This window comes from Eschrichtius robustus, chromosome 17 (genome assembly GCF_028021215.1).
Source record: "Eschrichtius robustus isolate mEscRob2 chromosome 17, mEscRob2.pri, whole genome shotgun sequence".
NCBI classification, from domain to species: domain Eukaryota; kingdom Metazoa; phylum Chordata; class Mammalia; order Artiodactyla; family Eschrichtiidae; genus Eschrichtius; species Eschrichtius robustus.
This window is the reverse complement of record NC_090840.1, coordinates 7,877,734-7,903,862: the sequence shown is the minus strand read 5'-3', so window position 1 is coordinate 7,903,862 and position 26,129 is coordinate 7,877,734. Positions and strand designations below refer to the sequence as shown.

The window sequence follows — 26,129 nt, the reverse complement described above, 5'->3', positions numbered from 1 at the left end:
ATTTGTCATTTGAAAAAAAAATTTATTTAAATTTTTTTTTTTTTTTTTTTTTTTTGTTTGCTGTGCTGCGTGGCTTGTGGGATCTTAGTTCCCTGACCAGGGATTGAACCCTGGCCACCACAGTGAAAGCACCGAGTCCTAACCACTGGACCGCCAGGGAATTCCCTTAACATTTTTTTATATGAAGAAACTTTGATTCTGTTTTTAAAATTGAGGTTTCGTTGATGTATAATATATATATTTAATTTTTAAAATTTTGTTTTTATATATTAAAAGTTGACATATACCACAAAGTTACACTTTGCTAGGGCTTCTTCCAGAGTCTTAGGAGATATCCCATACAAATGAAGTGACCAGAAACATATATTTTATTAGCTGCATAGTAAACCCCACTCTGAGTACAATTTACTGGGCATTTGTTACCTGATAGACATTGAATTAGACACTTTATTATCTCATATCTGTTATGTCATATTTCATATTATCATCCTATTTATTTATTTTATTGAAGTATAGTTGATTTACAAAGTTGTGTTAGTTTCAAGTGTACAGCAAAGTGATTCAGTTATACATACATAATTATATATTCTTTTTCAGATTCTTTTCCTTTATAGGCTATTATAAAATATTGAGTATAGTTCCCTGTGCTCTAGTATAGAGTAGGTCCTTGTTGGTTATGTATTTTATATATAATAGTGTGTATCTGTTAATCCCAAACTCCTAATTTATCCCTCCTCCCCCCTTTCCCCTTTGGTAACCATAGGTTTGTTTTTTATGTCTGTGGATCTATTTCTGTTTGGTGTTTAAGTTCATTTGCATCATTTTGTTTTTAGATTCCACATATAAGCGATATCATGTGATATTTGTCTTTCTCTGTCTGGCTTACTTCTCTTAGTATGATGATCTCTAGGTCCATCCATGTTGCTGCATATGTCGTGTTTGATGTACAATACTATGTAAATTTCAGGTGTACAACATAGAGATTCATAGTTTTTAAAAGTTATGCTCCATTTAAAGTTATTATAAAATAGTGGCTACATTCCCAGTACTTTACAATATATCCTTGCAGCTTATTTATTTTATACGTAGTAGTTTGTACCTCTTAGTCCCTTACCCCTACATTTGTCACTTTCTTGATGGTTCAGGCTCTGACTTCCGTTTCCATTTGGGGGAATTCTGCATCGTGTGAGATCCGGTGAAGCCAGGACTCTGCCCTCCGCTTTGGAAGCCAGGCTCTCTCTCTTTCCATCCCTGGTAGCTCTGGTGCAGGCGCATGACAGGCAGTTGGCTAATTGGATGCTTCCTTTGGCATTTTCAATTTGGTTTCCCATTCCTCTCTTGGCCCTTCAATTTCTTTTCTGTAGATGAATCATTTAGAAATGTAAGTCAGACCATGTCACTCCTTGCTCAAAATCTTCTAATGCCTTTCCATCATATGTGATACCAAATTCAAAGTCTTTATTGCGACCCCCAAGGTCCTCCACGATCAACTAGTGGCTGATTCTCTGTGTTCACGTCTTACTGCTTTTCCCCTGGCCCGTCCGCTCCAGCATCCTTACTGTTCCTACAACTTGCCGAGTACACACTTTGTATCTGCTGTCCCTCGGGCTGAAAGGCCCTTCTCACTGATTTTTACATGGTTCACTCTCTCTCTTTTTAAAAATATTTATGTATTTATTTGTCTTGGCTGTGCCGGGTCTCAGTTGTGGCACGTGGGATCTTTTAGTTGCAGCATGCGAACTCCGTCGCGGCCTGCATGCGGGATCTAGTTCCCTGACCAGGGATCGAACCCAGGCCCCCTGCATTGGGAGCGTGGAGTCTTACCCACTGGACCACCAGGGAAGTCCCCACGATTCACTCTCTTAATGCAGGTTTTATTCAGATGTTTACAGAGAGGCCTTCTGTGACGCCTCCTATGTAAAATAGTCACCCCCTTCCCAAGTCCACCTCTGACCCCTTACCCTACTTTAATTTTTCTTCAGAGCACCTCCCACCAACTGATGTTATATTGTTTACTTGTTTGTTTACTGGTCTATTTTGTACCTTTCCCCCCAGAACGCAAACTCCCTGACGGCCAGGATGCAGCGTATCTGTATCTAGCCTGGTGTATGGTAGGTGAGAAAATAGTCACCGAATGAAAACGTGGTAGGGTCGATGGCTTGGGAGTCTCAGTGGGCTCACGGAATTGCTGCAGTGGAATTTCAAGAGGCTTTCTCAACAAGGCAGCTGGTGGTATTTTGACTGGCACTGCTCCACACATGGCAGGACATTCAGCCTCCTTTACCCTGAGCCGTGACAAGCCAGCAGCACCCCTCGTCACCTGATGCTATGGTCTGACTATCCAGCCCCTCCAAACTCGCACGGTGGAAGCCAAACACCTGATTTTTTTTTTGTTTTGTTTTTAAATTTTTATTGGAGTATAGTTGATTTGCAATGTTGTGTTAGTCTCCCGTGTGTACAGCAAAGTGAATCAGTTATACATATACAGACATCCACTCTTTTTCAAGATTCCTCTCCCATACAGGCTATCACAGAGTGTTGAGTAGAGTTCCGATGGTGTTAGAAGCTGGGGCCTTTGGGAGGTGATTAGGTCATGAGGGTGGAGCCCTCATGAAGAGGATGAGAGCCCTTACAAAAGAGACCCCACAGAGCTCCCCAGCCCCTTTTGCCACGTGAGGACACAGCAAAAAGTCTGCGACAAGGAGAGAGCCTGCACTCGGCTGTGCTATTTCCTTGGACTCCCAGCTTCCAGAACTGTGAGAAATGAATTTTTGTTGTTTGTAAGCTACCAGGTCTGTGGCGTTTGTCATGGCAGCCTGAACGGACTAAGACATCCACAACCAAAATTATGCAACACGTTTCCAGATTTCCCCTTGGAGGGAAGGTGCAGGGCAGCCCTTGACAGAGTACCAGTGGTAGAGGAAGTGACTGGAAGTACAGGAGGCTGCGATCAGAGACTCAGATGCTCTTGTTTTTTTATTGCTCATATTTCTATCTTGGCTCATTCATCTCCACCTCGGTCCCTCCTACTAACCTGTGAGTTCTTTGAGGGCGGGAATCATGGTTTGTCTGAGTGTATTAGCCCATCTGAATACATGAATGTATATGTACATGTATATGTATGTGTGTGTGTGTGTGTGTGTGTGTGCGCATATATTTGTATTTATATCTTTTCCCCGTTGGGCCGCCTGGCCTCCACAGCTCAGTTCTTTTCCCCACCCTCTGACCACCAGGCATCACTCAGCAGATAGAGTAAGACAAAGCACGGACTCTGACATAACGCACACTGGCCCTTGTGGGACCATCTGTCCCAGCCGTGAGCCCGAATCTGCTCTTGTCACTATGGGTATGATTATCTCCATTTTACAGATGAAGAAATTGAGGCTCATCTTCTTTCCCTGCCACTCATTGATTGATAACCAATCGGTCCTTGTAACCCAACCTTTGCTCTCGCCTCCATTCCGAAAAGCTCTTCCTCAGCCTCAAGTCATGATTTTATAGAGAAGACTCCCCAGGTAGGAGGAGAAGGTGCTGATGGCAGTGTCATTATTTTAGGTTGGGGATGACTGATAGACCTGCAGTCATGCCCTCAGCCTGTGCTGAGTGACCTTGAGAGTGACCTTGGAGTTGGAGCAGCCGCTGCGGCTGGCAGTCACTTGCAGCTGATTCTGCTGCTTTGTCTCGTGAGATGTGAAGTGACCTGACCTCCACTGACCTAATGAGTGACATAGCTGGGACAGGAATTCAATGTTCCCTTCTTGGTCTCACCACGCTCTCTGTGTGCTTGGTGTCTTCTTGACTGCTAATGTGCCTTGTCTGATAGGACCTGAATCTTCATCACCCTCAATTGTCAACTCCTCTGGCCCCAGGCATCCCAATGGCTGCCTGGGGCACAGACAGGCCCGTGTGCTCTGTTACTAGGGCTCTAGGGCTTTTGTCCTCATATTCTTTTATCTTGGTGACTTGGGCAGGAACATATATAAACCCTTTGAGTTTAAGGTTTGGAGGGGCTTGGGAGACCCTCAGCCAATTTTCTTAGTCTAGACCCACACCCTCCTTTTTGCCCTTGAACTGAGGCACAAAAAATATGAGTTCTTATCCTTCAGGCCTGAACAAAGTGGCCCCCTTTCCCCACAGCAGTGTTTTTTAAACTCTGGGTCACGACCAATTCGAGAGTTGTAAAGTCAATTTTTTACAGTTGACCAGATTAAAAATATGAATAGAATAAAATTTAAACTATAAAAGTGGTAGTGAAGCTCTGTTCTATGAAGTCTTATTTCAGTCATGTGTGTGTATGAATGTGTATATGTGTGTGTGTGAGTGTATCCTGCATCACGTTCAAAATGTATTTCTTATTACGTTTTATAGTAAAAAAAATAGGGGTTCTCAACTTGCATGTGATGATTTTGATTTGGTAGAACGTAGAACAATATGCCACTAAAAGCATATCAGTCTCTGGAGGGAGCAGGATAGGTATGTGTGTTTGTTTGTTTTTTTTAAATTTATTTATTTATTATTTTTGGCTGCGTTGGGTCTTTGTTGCTGCACGCGGGCTTTCTCTAGTTGCAGTGAGCAGGGGCTACTCTTCGTTGCGGTGCGCGGGCTTCTTATTGCGGTGGCTTCTCTTGTTGCTGAGCACGGGCTCTAGGCACGTGGGCTTCAGTAGTTGTGGCACGTGGGCTCTAGAGTGCAGCCTCAGTAGTTGTGACGCACTGGGCTTAGTTGCTCCGCGGCATGTGGGATCTTCCAGGGCTCAAACCCGTGTCCCTTGCATTGGCAGGCAGATTCTTAACCACTGCACCACCAGGGAAGCCCCGGTATGTGTGATTTTGTTATTTTATTTTATTAAGTATAGTTGATTTACAATGTTATGTGATACAGTTATACAAATATATACATTCTTTTTTATACTCTTTTCCATTATGGATTATCACAGGATATTGAATATAGTTCCCTGTGCTATACAGTAGGACCTTGTTGTTTTGTATGTGTGTTTTCAAAGTTCCTGATTATAACATACCTCCCCTGCTATTTCCCTAGTGTGCGTGCGCGCGCGCGCACACACACACACACACACACACACACACACACACACACTCTCTCTCTCTCCCCCCACCCCGCTGTTCTTTTTTTTTAAAATAAATTTATTTGTTTAAATTTATTTATTTATTTATCTATCTATCTTTGGCGTTGGGTCTTCGTTGCGGTGCACGGGCTTCTCATTGCGGTGGCTTCTCTTGTGGAGCACGGGCTCTAGCCACGCGGGCTTCAGTAGTTGCAGCACGTGGGCTCAGTAGTTGTGGCTCACGGGCTCTAGAGCGCAGGCTCAGTAGTTGTGGCGCATGGGCTTAGTTGCCCCGTGGCATGTGGGATCTTCCCGGACCGGGTCTCGAACCCGTGTCCCCAGCATTGGCAGGTGGATTCTTAACCACTGCGCCACCAGGGAAGTTCCCACCCCTCCTCCACTCCCCCCACCCTCCTCCACTCCCCCCACCCTCCTCCTCGCTGTTCTTGAGAACAACAATATCTTATCCATCTGGATAGCCCCTTATTCCTGAAACAGTGCCTGGCGCTCAGGGGTACCCAATAAATGCTTATAATTGTCAAATGACAAAGCTTCGAAGGTTAAAAGGTGGAATCTATGTAGTTTTCTTTCGCCATGCCCAGCACACACTTGGCACTTCATAAATCACTGGGTGTGATCGTGATGACTTATGGAAAACAAAAATACAATCATGAGACGCTGCATGAATCAAAGGCACAGGTGTGATGAACAGCCGCAGAGCGGGGCCGGCCTTCACAACAGAACAAAGCTCTCTTTCCCCCTCAGTGCACTTCAACAAACCCATCCAAACCAGGAAACCTCAGGGACAGAGTGGCTGTCATCTCCCTAAGTAATAGAGCCTATCTCCTCTTAACCTTTGTGACCCTCAAAAACCAGTAAATTCCTTCTTTTATCTATCCCAAATCCTTTATATTACCCCCTAAGCCAATTTTCTGTTGTACTGTATTCAATGGGAATTGAAAACAGCTGGTCACCATCTGCTGTAGATTAATTCTTGGTGTACTTGAAGCCTATAATTAGGTCATTCCTCAGCCTTCTCTTCTCCAGGCTAAATATCTTCTTTCTTTTAGCCCTTCCCCAAAGGTTTTATTTTCCAATTATTTAATTGTCTTCCTAGTGTTACCCTCAACATCAGGCTTTCTGTTCTCCATACACCTCGAGTGGAGGGGGCTGATCAGTGTGAAGGGTTGTGGGTGTTGAAGGTCACCACTGCCACTTTTGAGGAGTCTTTTTTTCTGTGAGTTGTTTATTTTCAGAGGGCCATTTAGAAATGAACAGCAGCCTTTGACTGCCACAGTGAAATTGGAAACAGAGTAATCAGACAGTTGTGCTTTGCTTCCACCCTAATTCCAGATACTCTGGACAGTCGCCTTGACTTTGCACCCCAAATCTGTGAGATGGCCAATGCAAACCTACAGGGAGTAATTTCACTCTTGATTATGGATGCATCACTAGAACAGCATTTTGGAAGTGTCTTGGAAGCCTGGAAGGCCAGTGACAGCTGGAGACAGATTTTTAACTTTAAGCTCAGGAAACAAGCGTCTGGTAGAGAGAAGTGTTCTCCCTCTTAGGTCCAGGAAATATCCTGCATGTGGAATGACCCCGGTGTCCAATCACCATTCTCCAAGGCAGTGGTTTTTACTTTCGTTCTTTCTGGAATTATGTATATGCAACCCATTGCCTAGTATCCAGATTTTTAAATGAAATACAGGAATATTTTGTGGATCAATCAATATTTGAAATGATTGAAATCATATCTTCACTTCTGGGGCTTTCTGCTCTGTCTCTCAAAAGTGTGTTGGACTTTTGGTTGGAAGAAGTTACCCTCTGCTTATCTGTCCTTAAAAGACTCCATCATTACTCGGAAATGATGGCCAGACTGGGTGATGTTCTTCACCTAGCTCTATTGACTGTCCCCTCCAGCTGCACGCACCATGACTACGCCAGAAGCAGCCCCTAATGCGTGGATTCTGTGATTTCATGTGCACAATCCCTTCGTGAGGTAGATAGCATCACCCTCATTTTCACAGATGAGACAGATACAGAGAGGCTGTTTTTAAATGTGCTTACGGTGGCTTAGGCAGCAGAGCTGGGGTTTGGATCCAGATCCGGTTGGTCTCTAGTGTCGTCATGGCCGCCTCCGCATGCTGGTTAAACTGCAGACATCAGGATCCCATGCTCAGATTCTGAGTGTGGAGATGGGGCCCAGGAACCTGCCTTTTCAGTCAAATAACCCAGCGGAGCTGATGCAGGTAACCCAAGTCCCATGCATACAAAAACACTGTCTAACTCGGTCCCTGAATTAGAAAATTTAGGTCACTGTTCCTCAAACTCCGTCGTACATCTACCCAGGAGCTTGTTGAGAAGAGGTCTGGCTTCCACTCTGCAGCTACTGAGTCAGAAGCAAGGAAGGGTCGAGTCCGGATGCTGTATTGTTTTGTTTTTAGTATTTATTTATTTATCTATTTATTTGGTCATGCCGGGTCTTAGTTGCAGCATGCGGGATCTCTAATTGCAGCATGCAGGCTCTCAGTTGCAGCACGCGGGATCTAGTTCCCTGACCGGGAATCGAACCCGGGCCCCCTGTGTTGGGAGCACGGAGTCTTAACTGCCCGACCGACAGGGAAGTCCCTGGACGCTGTATTGTTAACGTGCAGCCTGGGGTATATTCTGAGTCACTCTGAAGTTTGGAAACCGCTGGTGTGAGTCATCCTGCCAGAGGTATCCTATGCCCAGCACTTCTAGATGCTTTTGTGGGAGATGAAGGCTGGTAGGGTGGAAGACGGGATGGTATGGGCTTAGAGCTCTTGGCTTCCTGAATGTGGAAGGAGCTCTTGGCTAAGGAAACAGTGGGGAGATGACCCCTGAGAAAGCCTGCTTCCTCACCTCCTACAGAAGAAACTTTAACCCTAAGGATGAAAAGCCATGGTTTTGAAAGCCAAGTGTTGCATTTGATATCAGAAGTCCAGTGAAGGGATAACCATCCGTTATGATGTCGTAGCAGGTAGTGTTGCCTTGGCAACATAGCAGGAGATGTAGCGAGGAGATAGAAGAACAGAAGGGCAGGTGTCATTCCTTGGAGAACACAGGGGTGACAAAGAGGTTTAGTAAAATGAGCAACGTAAAAAAATACTTGGCACCCTGAGAAAACCAGTCATAGAAGATGAAAACTCAGAAGATTTGGTTTATGAATATATTTTAAATCTACAAAATAATGTTTTAACAGCAGCGTCAGAAGAATCCTCACAGACGTCTGAGAAATCTTCGTTCTATGGACCCTCCTTTGCAAGCAGCTTTCTAGTAAGTCACATTCTGTACCATATGCTAGTAATATATTGTGTGAGGGAAAATGAGGCGAGGGTTTGCACTTAAAAGCCAAAGCTACACAAGGATAATTAAACTGTCACTGGATGACCTGAAGAGAATTGATTGAATTCAGCACAGCAATTTCTTGAGTCAGTATGTATCAGGTAAATAGATGGAAATAAGTTTGAAGGTTCATGCACACTTGTATTTAAATTTCCGTATTATAATATTTATAGGCGATATTTAAAAATGGATCTAATTTTAATTCCCTAGATGAATTGTGACTCCTATTTATTTAATTCATTTTTACTTTGAACCAAGGAAAGGTTATTACTTGACACTTCAACATCTATACTCCATCAATTCCTCAAATGCATGATAACCTAATGAAGATTATTGGGGGGGGGGATCCTCTCTACTTCAGTAATTCAACTTCGCTAGTTCCTTAAGTACACAATTACTAAATTTAAATCATTTAAAAGGAAACATATGCAATCTATAAAAATGTTTATCCCATCACTTGATAGAGATCAAGCAGGTTTTCTGCCAAGTTAGGCAGTAAACAGATGCTGACCTTATCAGATAGGGCATGGGAATTCCTCACATTTTTCTTGTTTGAACTGGTCTGTGAGCTCTAAGGATGGGAAAAAGAATGACACCTTATGCACGTGAATGAATTCCCCTCTGGATACTCCTTGGGATACCCTGAGAGACTGAATCCTTCCTATAGACAGGAGTATTCCCAGTTTTTGTTGGGCTGCTTCCCAGATCCTGTGCAATCCTACCCTTCCTCCTCCTGACTCCCTGTAATTTACCTATTCTAACATCTCCTTTTGCTTCAGAGCCTGGTAAATGGTAAATGGAACACCTTCCGATCAGAGCATCTCTCTGCCTTTCTTTGGAGGCATCTGATTTTTCCTTACTCCCCTGTCGTCTCATAACCGCTCTGGGTCCCTGTGTTCCACTCTGCGTCACGGATGACATCTTCAGTCTTCCCAGGATGAATTTCCCACACTGCTTCCTCCTGTGAGAAGTGGAGCCCCTGAAATCCAATTCTGAAGCAGGCAGACTTGCTCAGGACATCGTTGGAGAGCTGAACTAAGCTCATGGCTGTGTGGGACCCACGCTGTTTACTCCTGGTCACCAAAATCCCACCCTTTCCTTATGTCAGCACTAAGGAAGGTAGTTGTGGGGAAAATTGAGACCTGCTTTTACAGTGTGACCAAGTGAGAAAGTTATGGAATAACCTCAGTAAATACTTCCCACTTAGGGGTTTTCCTGGAGGTCAAGTGGTTAAGACTTTGCCTTCCAATGCAGGGGGTGCAGGTTCGATCCCTGGTCGGGGAGTTAAGATCCCACATGCCTCATGGCCAAAAAACCAAAACATAAAACAGAAGCAATATTATAACAAATTCAATAAAGACTTAAAAAAAAAAAATCCACATCAAAAAAAAAAAATCTTTAAAAAAACCCAACAAACACCTGCCGCCTAGAACATAGAAAAAGGAGAAGAGCCATTGTTGGTGATAAGCCCGGAGCTCATGCCTTCTATTGCTGATAAATTACAGGATCCCGGAGTCTCAGGAACATGGGGGTCACCTCATTGCTGGCAGTGGAGTCAGTTCTCTGGTTCGCGGACCTGGAAGTATCAGGTTCTGACTCCTGGGTGCCCTTGTCCAGTGCCTTTTCAGGGCTGTTGGAGAGTTGCACATGGGATGATGTGGGGTGTGCTCAAAGCAGTTCACTTTCTGTTGGTGCAAACACTTGGGCCTTGGGATTGCTTTAGAAAATGAGAAATTGTGGGCTCTCCTTCACTAGATCTGAGTTTCTCTGGTTTTTGTTTTTCTTTCCTATTTCTGGCAATGCGAGTCCCTTAAATCATTATTTTAAATTCCAGGACTCCATTTGCTCATAACCACTGGCAGAAATCCTGTGTGTCTGTTTCCCAACATGGGGTCAGGTCACGCTCTCCCATGCCTCTGGCTTTCAACTGGAGAGATGAGTTTTCTTCTTTTTAAAAAAATTTATTTATTTCATTTATTTTATTTTTGGCTGAGTTGGGTCTTCGTTGCTGCTCACGGGGTTTCTCTAGTTGCGGTGAGCGGGGGCTGCTCTTTGTTGCGGTGTGCGGGCTTCTCATTGCGGGGTCTTCCCTTGTTGCGGAGCACGGGCTCTAGGCATGTGGGCTTCAGTAGTTGTGGCACGTGGGCTCAGTAGTTGTGGCTCGTGGGCTCTAGAGTGCAGGCTCAGTAGTTGTGGCATGTGGGATCTTCCTGGAGCAGGGCTCGAACCCGTGTCCCCTGCATTGGCGGGTGGATCCTTAACCACTGTGCCACCAGGGAAGCCCGAGTTTTCTCCTTAATCTGCCCTGGAATGTTCCCCCGGCCTCCTCTTCGAGCACCATCACCTGTGTCTGCCAGGAGAGACGTTGGTCTAATCCCTCCTTCTCCAAAGCTGTATTTGGGAGAGTCTATCCAGATCTTGGGAATGAAGAGTTGAGCAAACAGCAGTGACTATTCGTTCACTCCACTCACTCTAGCCCTTGAAACTGGGCAGACTCGCCACACACCACACGTGGGCTGGCTTTCAGAAGCAAGCCACGCATGATACCGGTAGGAGTGGTTGCATATTCTAAACAATATCCACCGTTAAACATTGTTTAGTAGTATTTAAATAATGTGTTCCTTTCCTTCTCCCAGAAGTCTGCTTACACTCACTCTCTGGTCTTCTGGGCTGAACTCTTAGCCCTAGAGTCAGAATTCATACTCTGTCCCCCTGGAACCCTGGGCCCCCTTCTTGGCAGTTTGAATGGTGGCACTACCCTGGTTTTCACGTCTGTCTGTTGCTCCAGTCGTGGCCCCCTCCTCACGACCTCCGATCTCTCTCTAGCCCTGTAACCCAAGAAATCCTGAGCGTCCCCAGGATCGGAGGGAAAACACACAGCGGGGAGACATTTCTTTGCCTTCCTTGTCTCTACATTTTCTAGTGTCTTTGTTCCTGGAACAACCAAATAATCCGGAGGGAAAAGTTAGAAAAAAGCACATTCCTTGGGAACAGTGCACAGCCCCCTAAAACTATTCCTCCCAACAGTCAGGGCTCTGAAAGGTCGCCCTGAGCACAGGATGAGAACGTCATGAACAAACTTCGCTTTGGGGTCAGTACTTGGATCTTGGGTCCTCCCTACCATGGGCAACCTAACTGGGCTGTCGTTTTGAAAAAAGGCGGGTATGTCATGCTTTGGGGTTGTCTCCCTCCTTCCTCATCCCTCCCTCCTTCCCTCTTTAACTTGCTTTCTCTTTTAAAGATTTACTGCGTACCTATTATGCGTTGAGTGCAGTGCTCTGTGTTGGGAATAGAATGGTGTACACAGACAGACACTGTTCAGTCCAGTGTGGGGAGAGTCAAGGCATCACGTATTATCGTTGTGAAAAGTGCCATGATGGGGAGGTGTACAGGGCGCTATCGTAGAGCAGAGCAGGGACGCCTAATCTGGACATGGGAGGGTCAGAGAAGCCCTCAGTCACTTTACAATTGAGATCTGAACAGTGAATAGGAGTTAACCGGGGAAATTTAGACTTGGTGATGATGGTGATGAATGGGAAGTAAAAAGAATTTAGGCAGCAGATGTCTAACAGATGTCAGCCATGTCTCCCTTCCGCTAAGATCTGGTTAGGCTGGACTCCAATGCCCATCTCACATTCTGCAGAAGTTCAAAGTCGGCCTCAAGATCTCTGAGACTGGCTTTTGGGTTTGTGTCTCTTATCCCTGGCAAACTCTGCCCTTTCCTTAATTGCTACAAAAATCTACTCACACAAAGAAGTTAGTCGTGGACTTAACTTTCTTCAGCATTTAGGGGTCACACTTCTCGGCCAGATTAAGCAGAATAAGAAACCGGAGACTTTGTTTTGAAATGTCCTTTGCTTGCACGGCCTCAGGGGCTTCCTCCCTTCTCCGTCACCCTTGAATGGCCCAGTCCTGCACCCCGTTCTTGTTCTCCTCTCTTCCCTCCCCTTTCATCTGTCCTTACTACCTCCTCTCAGGACAAACCCACAAAATTCCTCTCACTGTTCATCTGCTCAGGGTCTTATCTTTTACCAGTGGTTTCCTGAAAACGCAACCCCTTGACTCTGATGGTGGGAAATCCAAGCACAAAGATTGACTATAGAGGAGAAATATTGAGTCATGGGTTTTCTTGCTCTCCCAGGATCATTCCATAAATATTCTCAGGCATAGGGATGGTTATAATATACGCTACCCACTTACGTAGATCACTTCTGTTACTGCTGCTACCACTGCTGCTGCTGCTAGATCAACAGTACAGTTACCACGACTTACGGCCCTTCCTTCTCCTGTTCTACTGCTCCTTATTGAGTACTTACTGGATGGAGCTCCTTACATCTGTCATTTCGTCTCATCATCACAACACCATTAATTAGGTATTATCCCCATTTTACAGTTAAGGAAATTAAGGCTTAAAGAATTTAAGTAGGGCTTCCCTGCTGGCGCACTGGTTGAGAATCCGCCTGCCAATGCAGGGGACACGGGTTCGGGCCCTGGTCTGGGAAGATCCCACATGCCGCGGAGCAACTAGGCCCGTGAGCCGCAACTACTGAGCCTGCGTGTCTGGAGCCTGTGCTCTGCAATGGGAGAGGCCGCGATAGTGAGAGGCCTGCGTACCGCGATGAAGAGTGGCCCCCGCTCGCCGCAGCTAGAGAAAGCCCTCACACAGAAATGAAGACCCAACACAGCCAAAAGTAAATAATAAATAAATAAATAATAAATAAATTAAAAAAAAAAAAAAAAAAAAGAATTTAAGTAGCTTAAAGTCACTCAGCCAGCAAAGGGTGGTGACAGCCAGTCTTGAAGCCATACATTGAATCGTTATAATAGCACGGTCACTGCTACAAAGCCCCTTTCCATGTTTCTTGGCTTTCATTATAATATAGGTCAGGTGTGTGCCTTTGTGTATAGTGGTTAACAGTGCCATTCATACTGTAACACAGTCTGTGGCTGAAAATATGTACATTAGTTGAAAAAAATGGAAAAGTATCTTCACATCTGTAATGAAAGTCAATGAGAAAATATATTTGAAAATTCAGTTCTCTTTTCAGAGATGGTTTAGCAATATACACAAATACAACTGGAGAGTAAGGCACACTTGCCACAGCTGAACTGTGTTCTGTTTCAGTTTCCTACAGGATTTCACAGTCGCACTTATGGTTATGATTTCACACTGAAATATTTGCATAAGAGAAAGCTTGTGATTAACTGCATATTGCTTGCGTGTTCATCTGTGAACATGATGAATCGCTGTTTTTACTTATTCCTTGCTTCTCAGTAAAACAATCAAAATCCTGACAAATATCTAATATATTTGACAAATATCTAATATATTTGACAAATATCTAAAATATTTGAGGACCACAGGTACAAATTTCTGCATTAGTACTTCTCTCCCTTCCTATCTCCAAATGGGTAACTCAGAATCACTCCCAATAAACTTTTCCAAACTGTTACCTGTGAACTGTGATTCAAAATGCTTCACACATTCCCACAGCACTCTGCTTTTAAGTGTCTAAAAATATGGAATTGAAATGCAAGATTTTCACGCTTTAGTGAGATTTATAATCAGAAAACTAGTGTCTGCATTTTGGCCCCAACATCTACCAGGTCGGTGACTTACCAGCCTCAAATTCCTTTTCTGTTGGATGGGGTTGTTTAAAAATATGGAGGTCTAGGGACTTCTCTGGTGGTCCAGTGGTTAAGACTCCGTGCTTCCAATGCAGGGGGCCCGGGTTCGATCCCTCGTCAGGGAACTAGATCCTGCATGCCACAACTAAGACCCAGAACAGCCAAATAAATAAATAAGTATTAAAAAAAATATGGAGGTCTAGGGAAATATGGGAGTTTCTAGAAGCATACGGTAGGGAGTGGGCAAAATCGTTGAAGGTGATCAAAAGGTACAAACTTCCAGTTATAAAATAAATAAGTCCAGGAGATGTGATGTGCAGCTTGGTGATAATAGTTAATGATACTGTATTTACATTTAAAAGTTGCTCAGAGAGAAGATCTTAAAAGTTCTCATCACAAGAAAGAAACCTTTGTAACTCTGCGTGGTGATGGCTGTGGCGATCATTTAGCAATATATACAAATATCGAATCATTATGTTGTACACTTGAAACCAATATAATGTTTTATATCAATTATATCTCAATAAAAATTACATTACAAAATTTTAAAATGTATATAGAAAAAAGAAAGACTATTATGACATCACTTTTGGTGGGTTAGACATCTGGCGAGTTTCATAATCAAAAAAATTGTTCGTAAAACTATAGTGTATCCGTATTAAAGAAAGGAAAAGAAATACTGAGGTCTGGAGGAAGAACAAGCATTTCCTGAACACCACATATCAGAAACCCCCCCCCCCCCCCGTTAAGTCCTTCACATCTGCAATGACATTTAATTCCCATGACACTCATCTATGGTAAATAACATTATCCTTTACTTACAGACCAAGAGGCAAAGGCTAGGGAAGTCCAGACATGCAGGGACCCACTAGCAGGCAGGATCCGTGGCAAAGAGCATCCGGACAGCTTCTTACTAGGAGAAGGAAGCCCAGGCAGCTGAGCTTTGTTTCGAAATCTTCCGTTTCCTAGTTCTTCTGTGACCATGTTCATCTTCAGCACACGGTCACGGACGGTGTCCAGCGAAGCCTTCCCTGTGGTCTTGTCTGAGTCCTTCTCCTCTGGGCTTGCACATGAGGGCAGGTCCCTCCCACTAATCCTCTTCCGGTTCTTGTTAGTCCACATTTGTTATCTCTCAGTCCACACTTGGGGTTGTGTGTGTGTGTCCCTCCCCTTCTGAGTCACATCCTCGGGCAGCCTTCTTTCTTGTCTGGGGCTTCTTCCTTTTTTCTGAGATGCCTGTTCAGGATCACTATCTTCTTAAGACATTGAAAAGCAAACATACGATATGAAAATGCTCCCTCTTTCTTTGTGTAGAAAGAAAAGTATGACTCTTCTGCCTAACTCTAAGTTGGTAAATTTATCTTTCCAACTATTTCCTTTCCTTCTCCCTCTGGGTATATTACAAAGTATTTCAACTTGGACCCTTTGAAAATGGAATTAATTATTTTCTTCCTGGAGTCTCCAAGCACCTTCTTCTGGGGCCCAGCACCTCCTTCCCCCCTTCCCCTCTCTCTCCCTCCTTTCCACCTTTTATCCCTCTCCTTCCCCCATCCTATCACTTACTTCCTTTACTTTGGCTCCACATCACCCAAGCCAGAAACACAAGAAGCATCCTCAATGCCTCTCTCTTCCTCGTATTCCACGGGTACCATGTCCTATTTATAGTAGCTCCTAATTGATCCATCTTCACTTCCTTAAAAATAGGAAATCAGGGACTTCTCTGGTGGTCCAGTGGTTAAGAGTCCGCCTTCCACTGCAGGGGTCACAGGTTCGATCCCTGGTCAGGGAACCAAGATCCCACAGGCCGCAGGACATAGTGGCCACACGCCGCAACTACTGAGCCCGTACGCTCTGGAGCTCGCGCCACAACTGGAGAGAAGCCCACACACCGCAATGAAGATCCCACATGCTGCAACTAAGACCAAACGCAGCCAAATAAATAAATAAATAAATAATTTTTTTAAAAAAAAGGTGCTTTTGATGAGATAAAGTAGGAAGTACACAGGATCACCTATGAAGCATTGTTGCAAAAAAAGAAAAAGGAAAAAAGAACATTTAATCTAAATCTGATTAAATCTTTAGATCTATCTATAGTTTACAGGAAATTCAGGAGATAGAGGAACATGTTAACTGATACCATATGGATGCAATCAGCAGAATCCAGAAAATGAGAAATTCTGCAGGTTTCTCCAGCAAATAAGTGGCAATAAAAATAGCACAACAAAAAGAGTAAAGAGGGACTTCCTTGGTGGTGCAGTGGTTAAGAATCCACCTGCCAATGCAGGGGACACTGGTTTGATCCCTGGTCCAGGAAGATCCCACATGCCACGGAGCAACTAAGGCCGTGCGCCACAACTACTGAGCCTGCACTCTAGAGCCCACCTGCCACAACTACTGAAGCCCATGTGCCTAGAGCCCGTGCTCTGCAACAAGAGAAGCCACCGCAATGAGAAGCCCGAGCACCGCAACGAAGAGTAGCCCCCGCTCACCACAACTAGAGAAAAGCCCACACGCAGCAACGAAGATCCAGTGTAGCCAAAAAAATAAAAAGAGTAGGGAAATCGTGATGGTATAAAGAGACATAAAAGACATCATTTGAATGCAATGTGTGCGTCTTTTATTGGATCCTGATTTGAAAAACACGTGCATGAAAAAAGTTTTGAGACATTTAGACAAAAATTGAAAATATATTGAGTATTGAATGATATTGAGACATTAATATTAACTTTATTATTTGAGATAATGATTTTGTGGTTTATGTTTTAAAAAGTCCTTTTGTGTTAGTTTGTTGGTGTTACATTCTGAAGTATTGATAAAGCAATATGTTTAGCACTTATTTTGTGCTATACACAAAATACACAGTTTTTAAAACATTTTTAGGGGCTTCCCTGGTGGCGCAGTGCTTAAGAATCCGCCTGCCAATGCAGGGGACATGGGTTCGAGCCCTGGTCTGGGAAGATCCCACATGCCGCGGAGCAACTAAGCCCATGTGCCACAACTACTGAGCCCGTGCACCTAGAGCCCGTGGTCCACAACAAGAGAAGCCACCGCAATGAGAAACCCGTGCACCGCAGCAAAGAGTAGCCCCCGCTCGCAGCAACTAGAGAAAGCCGATGCACAGCAACGAAGACCCAACAAAACCAAAAATAAAAAAATAAAACATTTTTACATACAGTAACTCATTTAATCTGTATAGTAACCTTACTAGGTAGGTATTATTATTATCTCCATTTTACAGACTGGGAAACTGAGGCACAGAGTGGTTACGTAACATGCCCAGGGTCTTGCAGCCGGTAAGTGGTAGATTCAAATATATCACAAGAGTTTCTTGTTTCCTGTTGTCTCCCAGACTTTGTTTACACGCTCACATATTTCCATAGCTGTAGTTGTAATACAGTTAAAATCAGATACTCAGACTTATGTTTATTAGCATATTCTAAACATTTTCCCCAAATTTTACACAGACCTAAACGTTACAATTTTAAATGACTGTATCACATTCTATTGAATCATAACTCAGCATCACAATCAGTTTGATTGTCTCTCTTTGGAAATTTAGGTTGTTTTCAAGTTTTTCTGTTACATGTAATACTAGAATGATTGTGTTAATGCATGTAGCCTTTTATTTCTTTAAATTTTTTTTACTTAGGATGAAAACCTTAACATCAGACTAGTTGTAAAAGAATGTAAATGGTTCCATCATTCTTGATGTGTAATGAAATCAAGAAAAGCTGTGTAAATATGTACTGTTAATAGCATGAGAACCTTGTTTTCTTCCCAACTGTACTTAATTTTTGCTAGGTATTCTTGCTTACTTTTGAATATGTATGTAGTAAGGAGTTCCCTGGTGGCCTAGTGGTTAAGATTTGGGCTTTCACTGCTGTGGTCCAGGTTCAATCCCTGGATGGGAAACTGAGATCCCACAAGCCACATGGTGTGACCCAAAAAATTTAAAAATAATAGGTATATAGTAGAATTTCTCTTTTTTCATTTTCACTTATTTATTAGGAATTTTGGATTATTTTTAATAAAATGTTTCTTTCCCTTTTTAACTGCTGTATTTGCTGCAAATATCTTTCTAAACTATTGTTTCTTTACAATTTTAATTTTAATAGTTACCTTCAAAGAAATTAAAAACCTTTTTATGGGTCAAAATGGTTTGTCTCTTCAGCTATAATATCTCCTGTTTCTTGACTTTTAGAATGTCAGCATTCTAATACAAATATTGTGGGTTATTTGTTTATGGCCAGAGGGCTATTTGATTTTTGGTACACATGGATTACATTGCTAAGAATCAGTACAAGTCCCAGAAGTATCTAAGCAGAGCTCTGGAGGATAGTTGGAGTGTCATGGAAAGCTGTGCAGATAGCTGTCTTCCTCACCGTATCTACACCATGCTGTAGCAGTTCACAGTTTAATGCCCACTGCTACTGAATTTATTTACAGTTTGAAGACCTGGAATCCTTTCCTGCAACACAGATCTGGCCCGAGACAGCAATTCCTCCAGTTTTATGGGCTACACAGCTATTTGGAGGAGTATTTGAGGTGAACTGGCAGGTGCACATCTAATAGTGTTATTTGTCTAGGTCTGCACAATGGCACGTGACAACGCTGGGATATTATTAAGGAAGGTTGGTTGTGTCAATGCCCACGTGTCTCCTAAATTGGCATTTACCATCTATAGATTCCACACTATCCCAGATCAGGTTCTCAGCTTTAAAGCTTCAAACATTTAACATTTTAAGCACACTTGGTATGAATCCAGCCATCAGGGGCCGACTCCCATTAACTCAGGTGACAAAAGACTGATGTATACATCAAAGTGCCAGTATTAATTGCGGTGGGAACTCTGAGCATCCTTTTGACGGAGAGATTTAGGCCAGTATGACGAGCATATGCTCTCTCTCCTGGCAACTCTCTTTGGGGACTAAAATTATACTCAGGAGATTCCCTAGTGAATACAGAATCAGAGCAAAGAGAAGGAGTTGTCTGGTTTAGATAATTAATCACATTGGGTTTCAAGTCCACTGATCATAGGGCTGGGGTCTGTGGGTCACTCCACCTGCTCCCTTCATCAGAGCTTGTGTGGGTACCACCCCCTGGTGGATCTTCATGTTTCCTGATTCTGTGTGTGAGGCTGACCATGCTTTCAAGCTCACTCTTTCTTCTGATAGGGTTCAATATAATTGACTAATTCTCTTGATTGCCTGATTACAATCACACAGCAAGTCGGCCTTCGTGTGGTAGTTCTTGAGTCCTCTTGGATTGGCGTTTTGGGTGTTTCTGACCACGTTTCAACAGTCTCTTGGATTAACCAGATGGCTAACCTCTTACATGAAATGTAGAATCACCAGCTTAGCTCTTTGGGGACAACTTTTTTCCATGCTCTTGGGGGGTGGTCACTTTGTGTTACCTGCTTTGGCTGTCTACATTGTGGTCCAGGGAAAGTGAGGAGTTTTGGCCTCTTTTTCCTTCAATCTCTGGCATCTCCTTGTTGCCCCTTCTTGGGAATTTTCCTCGTTCAGACAGTTGGTCTTCACCTTTCTTTGCAAATGTCAGGCCGTTCCAATTTGGGGCTTGGTTTTCTTCCTTCAAAAGTCACTCGTGAGCCCTCCTGAGCTAACGCGCAAGGCCCAGACTGATCTACGGGGCCACCCGGGCCTCCAACTGCTTCATCTCAGCTGGGGTTTCTTGACTGTCCTCACACCCGCCCTCCACTGCTGCCCTCTCCCGGGCTCCCCTCCCTCTTCTCTCACCTGGTCCTGGTTCCTGGCCTCGTGCCTGGCTCACCAAGCCCAGGCGAGCTCTGCCAGCTGCTTGGTGATGGATGACACTCAGGGACACGCTGGCAGTTTGGCCACGTCCCAGGACAGTCTTTGTTAAAACCAACAAAATAAAATGTGCCTGAATAGATAATGTACTACTTTGGGGAAAAATTTTAAGATGTTTAAAAGTATGTTAAGAATAGTAAATTTCACAGTATTTCCCAGTGCCTGGCACAATGGCTTGGGCTAACAAAGAAACAAAAGAGCAGAAGTGAATCGTTTTTTTCATTACAAAGATATATCAAATGTAGTTAACTGTTCATAAACACCATGCCAAAACAATAGCATTTTTGTTATCAGAACTGTTGATTAATCAGGAATTTATAAAACATATCAAATGTTGTAATTGTGAAAGTTCATCTTCAAACTGATTCTATCATTTTGTGGGCAAGGACATAGCACTGGCTAGAGCCAGGTCGTATAGAATTCACATCTTCTTGTTCTGAGTTTAAGGCTCTTTCCATTATAATTGATGACACAGAATCAGTTCCTTCAGTGATCAGCACCCCAAAGGCAAGTGTGTAGACAGGTAGAGGTGAGCAACTGGCTTAGAACTCAGCCCGAATTGGGATCAAATCCTGGCTCTGCTGGTGCCAAGCTGAGGGACCTTGGGCAAGTTAATTCAGCATTCTGAGTATCAATGATTTTCCAGCTGAGAAGCTGAAATGATAATAATAGCAAATAATGAGAATTATTACCATATAATAAAGTGGTAATCACATAAAGTACACAAAGAGATTAGTCAAATAATATCTTTTATTACATATGTATGTATTACATCATTATATAGCCACTGTGTCATCAGTCTAATCAGTGGAGACAGAAAAACTGGATGGTCAAGGCTTGTGAGGATGCGTAAGATTTCTCTTTTTATAGAACAGGGTGTTATCACATTAGCCTGGTGGTTCTCATGGAAGCTTTCGGTTGGAACATCATTTTTGTGGTACTGAATTATGTATTTCATAGTTATTTGCTCCAATGGTGTTCTATTTGAATTCCTGAAAAAGAAAATGATGAGCTTGAAAAATAAGTTGGAAAACTAAGTAATTAGATTGAATGTAGGTCATGGTGAATCTGACTGTTTTTTGAAAATGTCCCCTTTTTGAGAATACAAACAAATCCTGTATTTGTATAGGACTTTGAGTGTATGAAGTACTTTCATATCTATGATCTCATCACATCCTCATGATACTTTATGAAATAGTGTGTTATTTACGTTTTCATACATGAAGAAATTGAGCCTCAATGTATTTTTATTAGATTCCCATCTAGGATTCTAATTTCGGGACTTTTCTTCCACATGGTCACCAGCCCTGGAGAAATGATGCCTGTATGTGACGAATGAAAGGTAGGCTTCTCACAAACATGTGCTTGTCTTGCCAAGTGCCTTCCTCATCAGGCTGTTACATGTCGTGGTCGACAGCTACAGAGACAAGCACGAAGAGGGCGCCTCCTCTACGCCTGAGACCGTGTCAGTGTTCTTATGCGTGTGTGCCGGGCATCTCTTATTTGCTCTTAGACCCAGTGTCACCCTTTTTCCCTGCTCTGTATCTCCAGGAATTACGTTTCCCAGGCCACCCTGTCTTCTGACCTCTCCCTCCTCCAGGCAAGGAGACTACAGGGTGGTGGAGGCCTTTCTCCCCGTTCCCATCTGCCTTGTGTGGGCTCTCCACATCCAGCTAGTTCTTCTCTGTGGTGTTAATTCTCCTGTCCCACCATGGTCCTAGCTCCTGCTAGGGACCCTGACGCCTGGGCTCTGTACAACTACCACCTTCCTTTGACCTGCTAGCAGCCAATCTCAGGATGATCTCTTTATTCTGTCTGGCTCCTCTTAGCTCTTCCATCCCCCGTGGAATCAACCCCCTGCCTTGAATTCTGTCTATGTGAAAGACCTGGAGTGGTTTTGTTTCATGACCAGTCCATGCAGCTACAACATGATATTTACATCTAACTTTGACAGCATTCCTGGGAGGAGGCAATACTATTATCTCCATTTACAGACAAGGAAATTGAGGCTCGAAAGAGGCAAATGATGTGGCCAGCCTCATAGGGTCCATAAATGGGAGCTCTGGGGCTCAAATCCAGCACTCTCCAGATGACAGGTGACTCTGATTGAGTGCATTCCAGTGTCAGGCCTTGGGACCTGAGGGTGCCTATATGCGCCATCCCTTGTGGCCCTCACAGCCTCCCCGGTTACAGATGAGCACCCAGAGTTCAGAGACATTAGCTCGTCAAAGGTGCAAAGCTAGTAAGCAGCAGAGAAGAGATTCAAACCAGATCTTTTCTGACTCCAGGCTTGTTCTTTCTACTCCTACAAGCACTTCCCAAAAGTTAGTGTGTATCACAGCTGCAGTGGTGTGGCGTGGTTGAGATATAAATTCCTAGTCCCTACCCCCAGAAATTCCAGTTCAGTAGGTTTGAGAAGGGGCTCAGGAACAGGCACTTTGCACATCTGCCCTAAGTGATGCCGAGGCAGAGGGTGTGGGAACCGCATGGGGCCAACCTCAACCTCCATGCCTCCCCCCACCCACCTGTGACACCCAGGTAGCCTCTGCATCCTCTCCCCACCTGTCTCAGTTTCCTTGTCTGTAAAGTGAAAGGTTGGACTGGATAATCTCCAAGGTGATCCTAGGTCTCTGCTGAGTCCCCTGTGCTTCCAAGGGGACCGCTGCTGTGCCACTGAGCCCTCCAAGGGCACAGCTGAGGGCTGGGGGTCTGGGGTTTCTCATGGATCCCCCAGGCTGCGAGATCCGACAGGAACCCTGTGGCTTAAGAGTAAAGGAAAGCCCTGTTTATCAGTTTGCAGTAGTTGGCAAACTGGCATTTAAAAAAGGAAGTGAATTGTGGGGTGCGGGTTTTAATTCAGGGAGATATTTGAAGAACTCAGTGTTTGCTCTGAGAGGTCATTAAATAAGTTTTGTTCCCACACTCTCTGGAAAAATGATGCTTCGTTAAAATGGCAACATGAGGTGTAGAGAAAACGGTGAAATTGGGAACCCTGAAAAGACACATTCACTAGGTTCCACTTAAAATGTAAGAGGAGTGTAAAGAAAACAAATGGACATTTTCTTGAGGCAGCTGAGCGATACAAAACACAGGCATCTTTGTCTCCTTCTTGAAAACTTCCACAATGGGTTCTCCTTTCTTCCTCTTGACTAATCTCTACTTCTAAGAGGTGTTGAGTTTCCGCCAAACTTTCTGCTCCGCTCGCATCAAAGGCTGCCGTGTAGTGAATAGTCAGCTCTCACCTACCGATCCCCTTACTCACTCCTGCCCAGCGCACTTAGGTCATTGCCCATAATTAGCTCACAGACAGAACTTCCAGGCGGGGTCCGGGAGCATCAGTCACAGGGATGAAGGGGAGGTCGGTGCGTGGGAACCGCGGGAGGAGCCGGACGCAGAGCGCGCAGTGGTCCCTACGACCCAGTCGCCGCAGATCTGCCCGCGCGACGCTGCGATGCTGCCTCGGTTCCCCTCCGGCCGCATCTGTGCTCGACAGACAGGTCGTGTTCGTTTCCACCCAGACTCAGGGGTGCAGAATACCCCATGGGGGGAGGCAGGCGAAGTTTCTGTTTCTGCTGTCTCATGACCTCTCTACCTGGTTCCAAATGCGTCTGGCTTCCACGTTGGGGTTTGCTTTGTACCGTTAGCGGTTCTGCGCTTGGGGGTGGGGATGGAGTTGGGGGTTGGCGTGTTTAACAACTAATGGTACGGGGGAGACTTGGCTTCTGCTTTGGTCCCCGCTGCTTTCTCCTTAAAGCCCTGACTTCTCGTGTTTCATTGTTTCATCCATAACATGAAGGTGATGGTTCAGAATTATTAGCTAATAATGAATAAGAGCGAGGTCAGAACACTTTGAAAATACAAAATAACTTTAAGTATGACATCCTCGGTTGCTATTTACTAATATCCTCTACCGGGAGTCTGGGGTCTTGTTGGTGCAAGTGCCCCAGGCGGCCTCTTCCCCCGAAAGCTGGTTCCTGCTCCCTGACGCTTCAGAAAGCGCTGGGGCCTGCGAAACTGTGAGTTCAGTGCCAGTCTAAGTCTGGTCGGTTTTGATGCCTGTATACTGTGTGCCTGTTCTCTGGGACCACCTCTCAACACCACCTTGCCCAGCAGCTGAGTGCCCTGCTGTGCATAGGGCAGGAGGAGGGCTGGACTCCAGCTCAGGGCGAGGGCCTGCTCCCAGGGGCTGTGTGCCGCTGCGCCTGGGGCACTTCCAGATCCTGCAGCGCAGAGAGCTTTTCCTGGGGGAAGGGAGGGCACTTTGACACAAGAGAAAGCAAGTGGCCCAAACCTAGTGAAGTCTAAAGCAGCATCAGGTCTATGCTGTCCCCTGGTGGTCATATATGGTACTACAGTCAGCTCTCGGAGTCGCTGTGAAGTTACAATTAACTCTTCTATCTTTTTCTATCCTACAGTATGGAAGTCCAGAGACTTCAGGAGTCAGTCAAGATAGCCTAAGGGCAATGAAAGCATAGATCTAAATCTTCTCATGGGCCTGAAGACAGAACTTTTACTGTAGGAGCCATTTAGTCTTTACCTGGTAAGTTGTATAAACTAGTAAGCAAGGCCAGAATAAAAATGACACATTTAATAGATTTAAATTGGTTTAGACGGTTATAATTAAAATTATATTATTTAGTCTATTTTGACTTTTACCAAGTTTGTTTTCGAGTTCCATCTCATTTTTACGGTTTTACAATAGTTTTGGGGGAAGAGAACGATATAGTTTTAATCCCTGTTTCACTGATATGGAAACAGAGACAGGGGCCTGAAGTCTCTGCAGAGTCAGGGTTACAGGTCTCTGGGTCCCAGATCAGAAGTCACATGTGGGACAGGGTGACCAGGGGCAGACCTGGAGAGCTTTCCTCTTGGATTCATGGCCTCACGCCCTCCACTTCTGCACATTCCTGTCACTCGCACTAGGAGTGTTTCTAGTCAGCTGTGTACGCTATGTTAGGCATTTCAAATATGTTTCTGGAAGTTGTCAGGGCTGTTCTCTATGAGGCCTGAAGGCAAAATGCAATGTTTGTAGTAAATAAGTACTAAAATTATACCAGCTATTGAGAGGATGGATTATTTCCAGGTTGCTTAGCCATATTGGCTGAGTGTTGAATTCAGCAGTGGTGCCAACATATTATACACAAGAATTTTGTATTCCTGGGCTCTGAGAATCACACTGAAGGTGGTGGTGCACAGTCTACTGGGCAGGATATCAAAGTGTGGTCAGCAGGGTTCAAGAAGTTTATGGAGATGCAACAGAAGGTTCTGGAAACTTTGCTGGGATGGCACTTCCCTTGGACTAGTTCCTGGAGACTGATATAGAGGAGATGGGCAGCATCAGAAGCTAGACTTACAGTGTTTTACAAACCGTGGGCTCCAAGGAATGTTTGTTCCTGGAATCCAAGCCACCTCTATATGGGATTCTCTCTTCCCATCTCTCTAAGTCTCTGTTATGGGCTGAAATGCGTTCCTCCAAAATTCCTACATTGAAGTCCTAACCCCGGTATCTGAGAATGTGACTTTATTTGGAGACAGGGCCTTTAAAGAGGTAATTAAGTTTAAACGAGGTCATTAGGGTGGGCCCTCATCCAGTATGACTGCTGTCCTTATAAGAAGAGGAAATTAGGACACAGACATGTACAGAGGGAAGACCATGTGAGGACACAGGGAGAAGATGGCCAAGCAAGCCCAAGGAGAAAGACTTCTGTACAAACCTACCCTGCTGACACCTTGATTTCAGACGTCCAGCATCCACAATTGTGAGGAAATAAATGAATGTTGTCTAAGACAGCCGGTCCATGGTACTCTGTTACGGCAGCCCGAGCAGCTAAAACCGTCTCCTTTTGGATTTAGGGAGCATGTGTGGAGGGCCCATCCACTCAGAATCAATACCAACCAAGTGAAAACCATCAAAGCCACTCTGTAAGGAACTAAAACATCTTGAAAAGCAGGAAAGTGACTTGTGAAATAACATCTGGTTTGAATGGCATCCAGTATCTTTTACTAGACAAGATACACTAGCATGATTTCTGGAGAAAAGCCCAAATACATGCCCCAAATATGTACACCACAGTAAGGATTGAATATAAATCTTTTTTCCCCTGGTTCGATGGTGTCCTCTGGAAGGAATCCAAATAGTATGAAAAATGTCTTCAAGTCTTAGTGAATCATGCAGCCAAGTTTTATGGAATCAAGCTACAAAGCTATCAATTACTACAAGAAAAAAATATTTGCCT

General features: G+C 44.3%; 2 long non-coding RNA genes across 2 annotated transcripts in view; one reads left to right on the top strand and one right to left on the bottom strand.

Moving 5' to 3' along the window:
- The window catches only part of LOC137751401 (uncharacterized), a 62,079-nt gene that overhangs the window by 28,567 nt on the left and 7,383 nt on the right, over nucleotides 1-26,129 (top strand). The window contains exons 4-6 of the long non-coding RNA XR_011070784.1: nucleotides 8,292-8,365; nucleotides 21,148-21,235; nucleotides 24,309-24,433. This is a non-coding gene — a long non-coding RNA (uncharacterized lncRNA). The remainder of the gene's footprint in view (nucleotides 1-8,291; nucleotides 8,366-21,147; nucleotides 21,236-24,308; nucleotides 24,434-26,129) is intronic.
- Nucleotides 538-15,110, bottom strand: LOC137751402 (uncharacterized). The gene is made up of 3 exons (XR_011070785.1): nucleotides 14,885-15,110; nucleotides 14,055-14,207; nucleotides 538-1,358 (listed from the first exon to the last, which is right to left on the bottom strand). It is a non-coding gene; the product is annotated as an uncharacterized lncRNA (long non-coding RNA).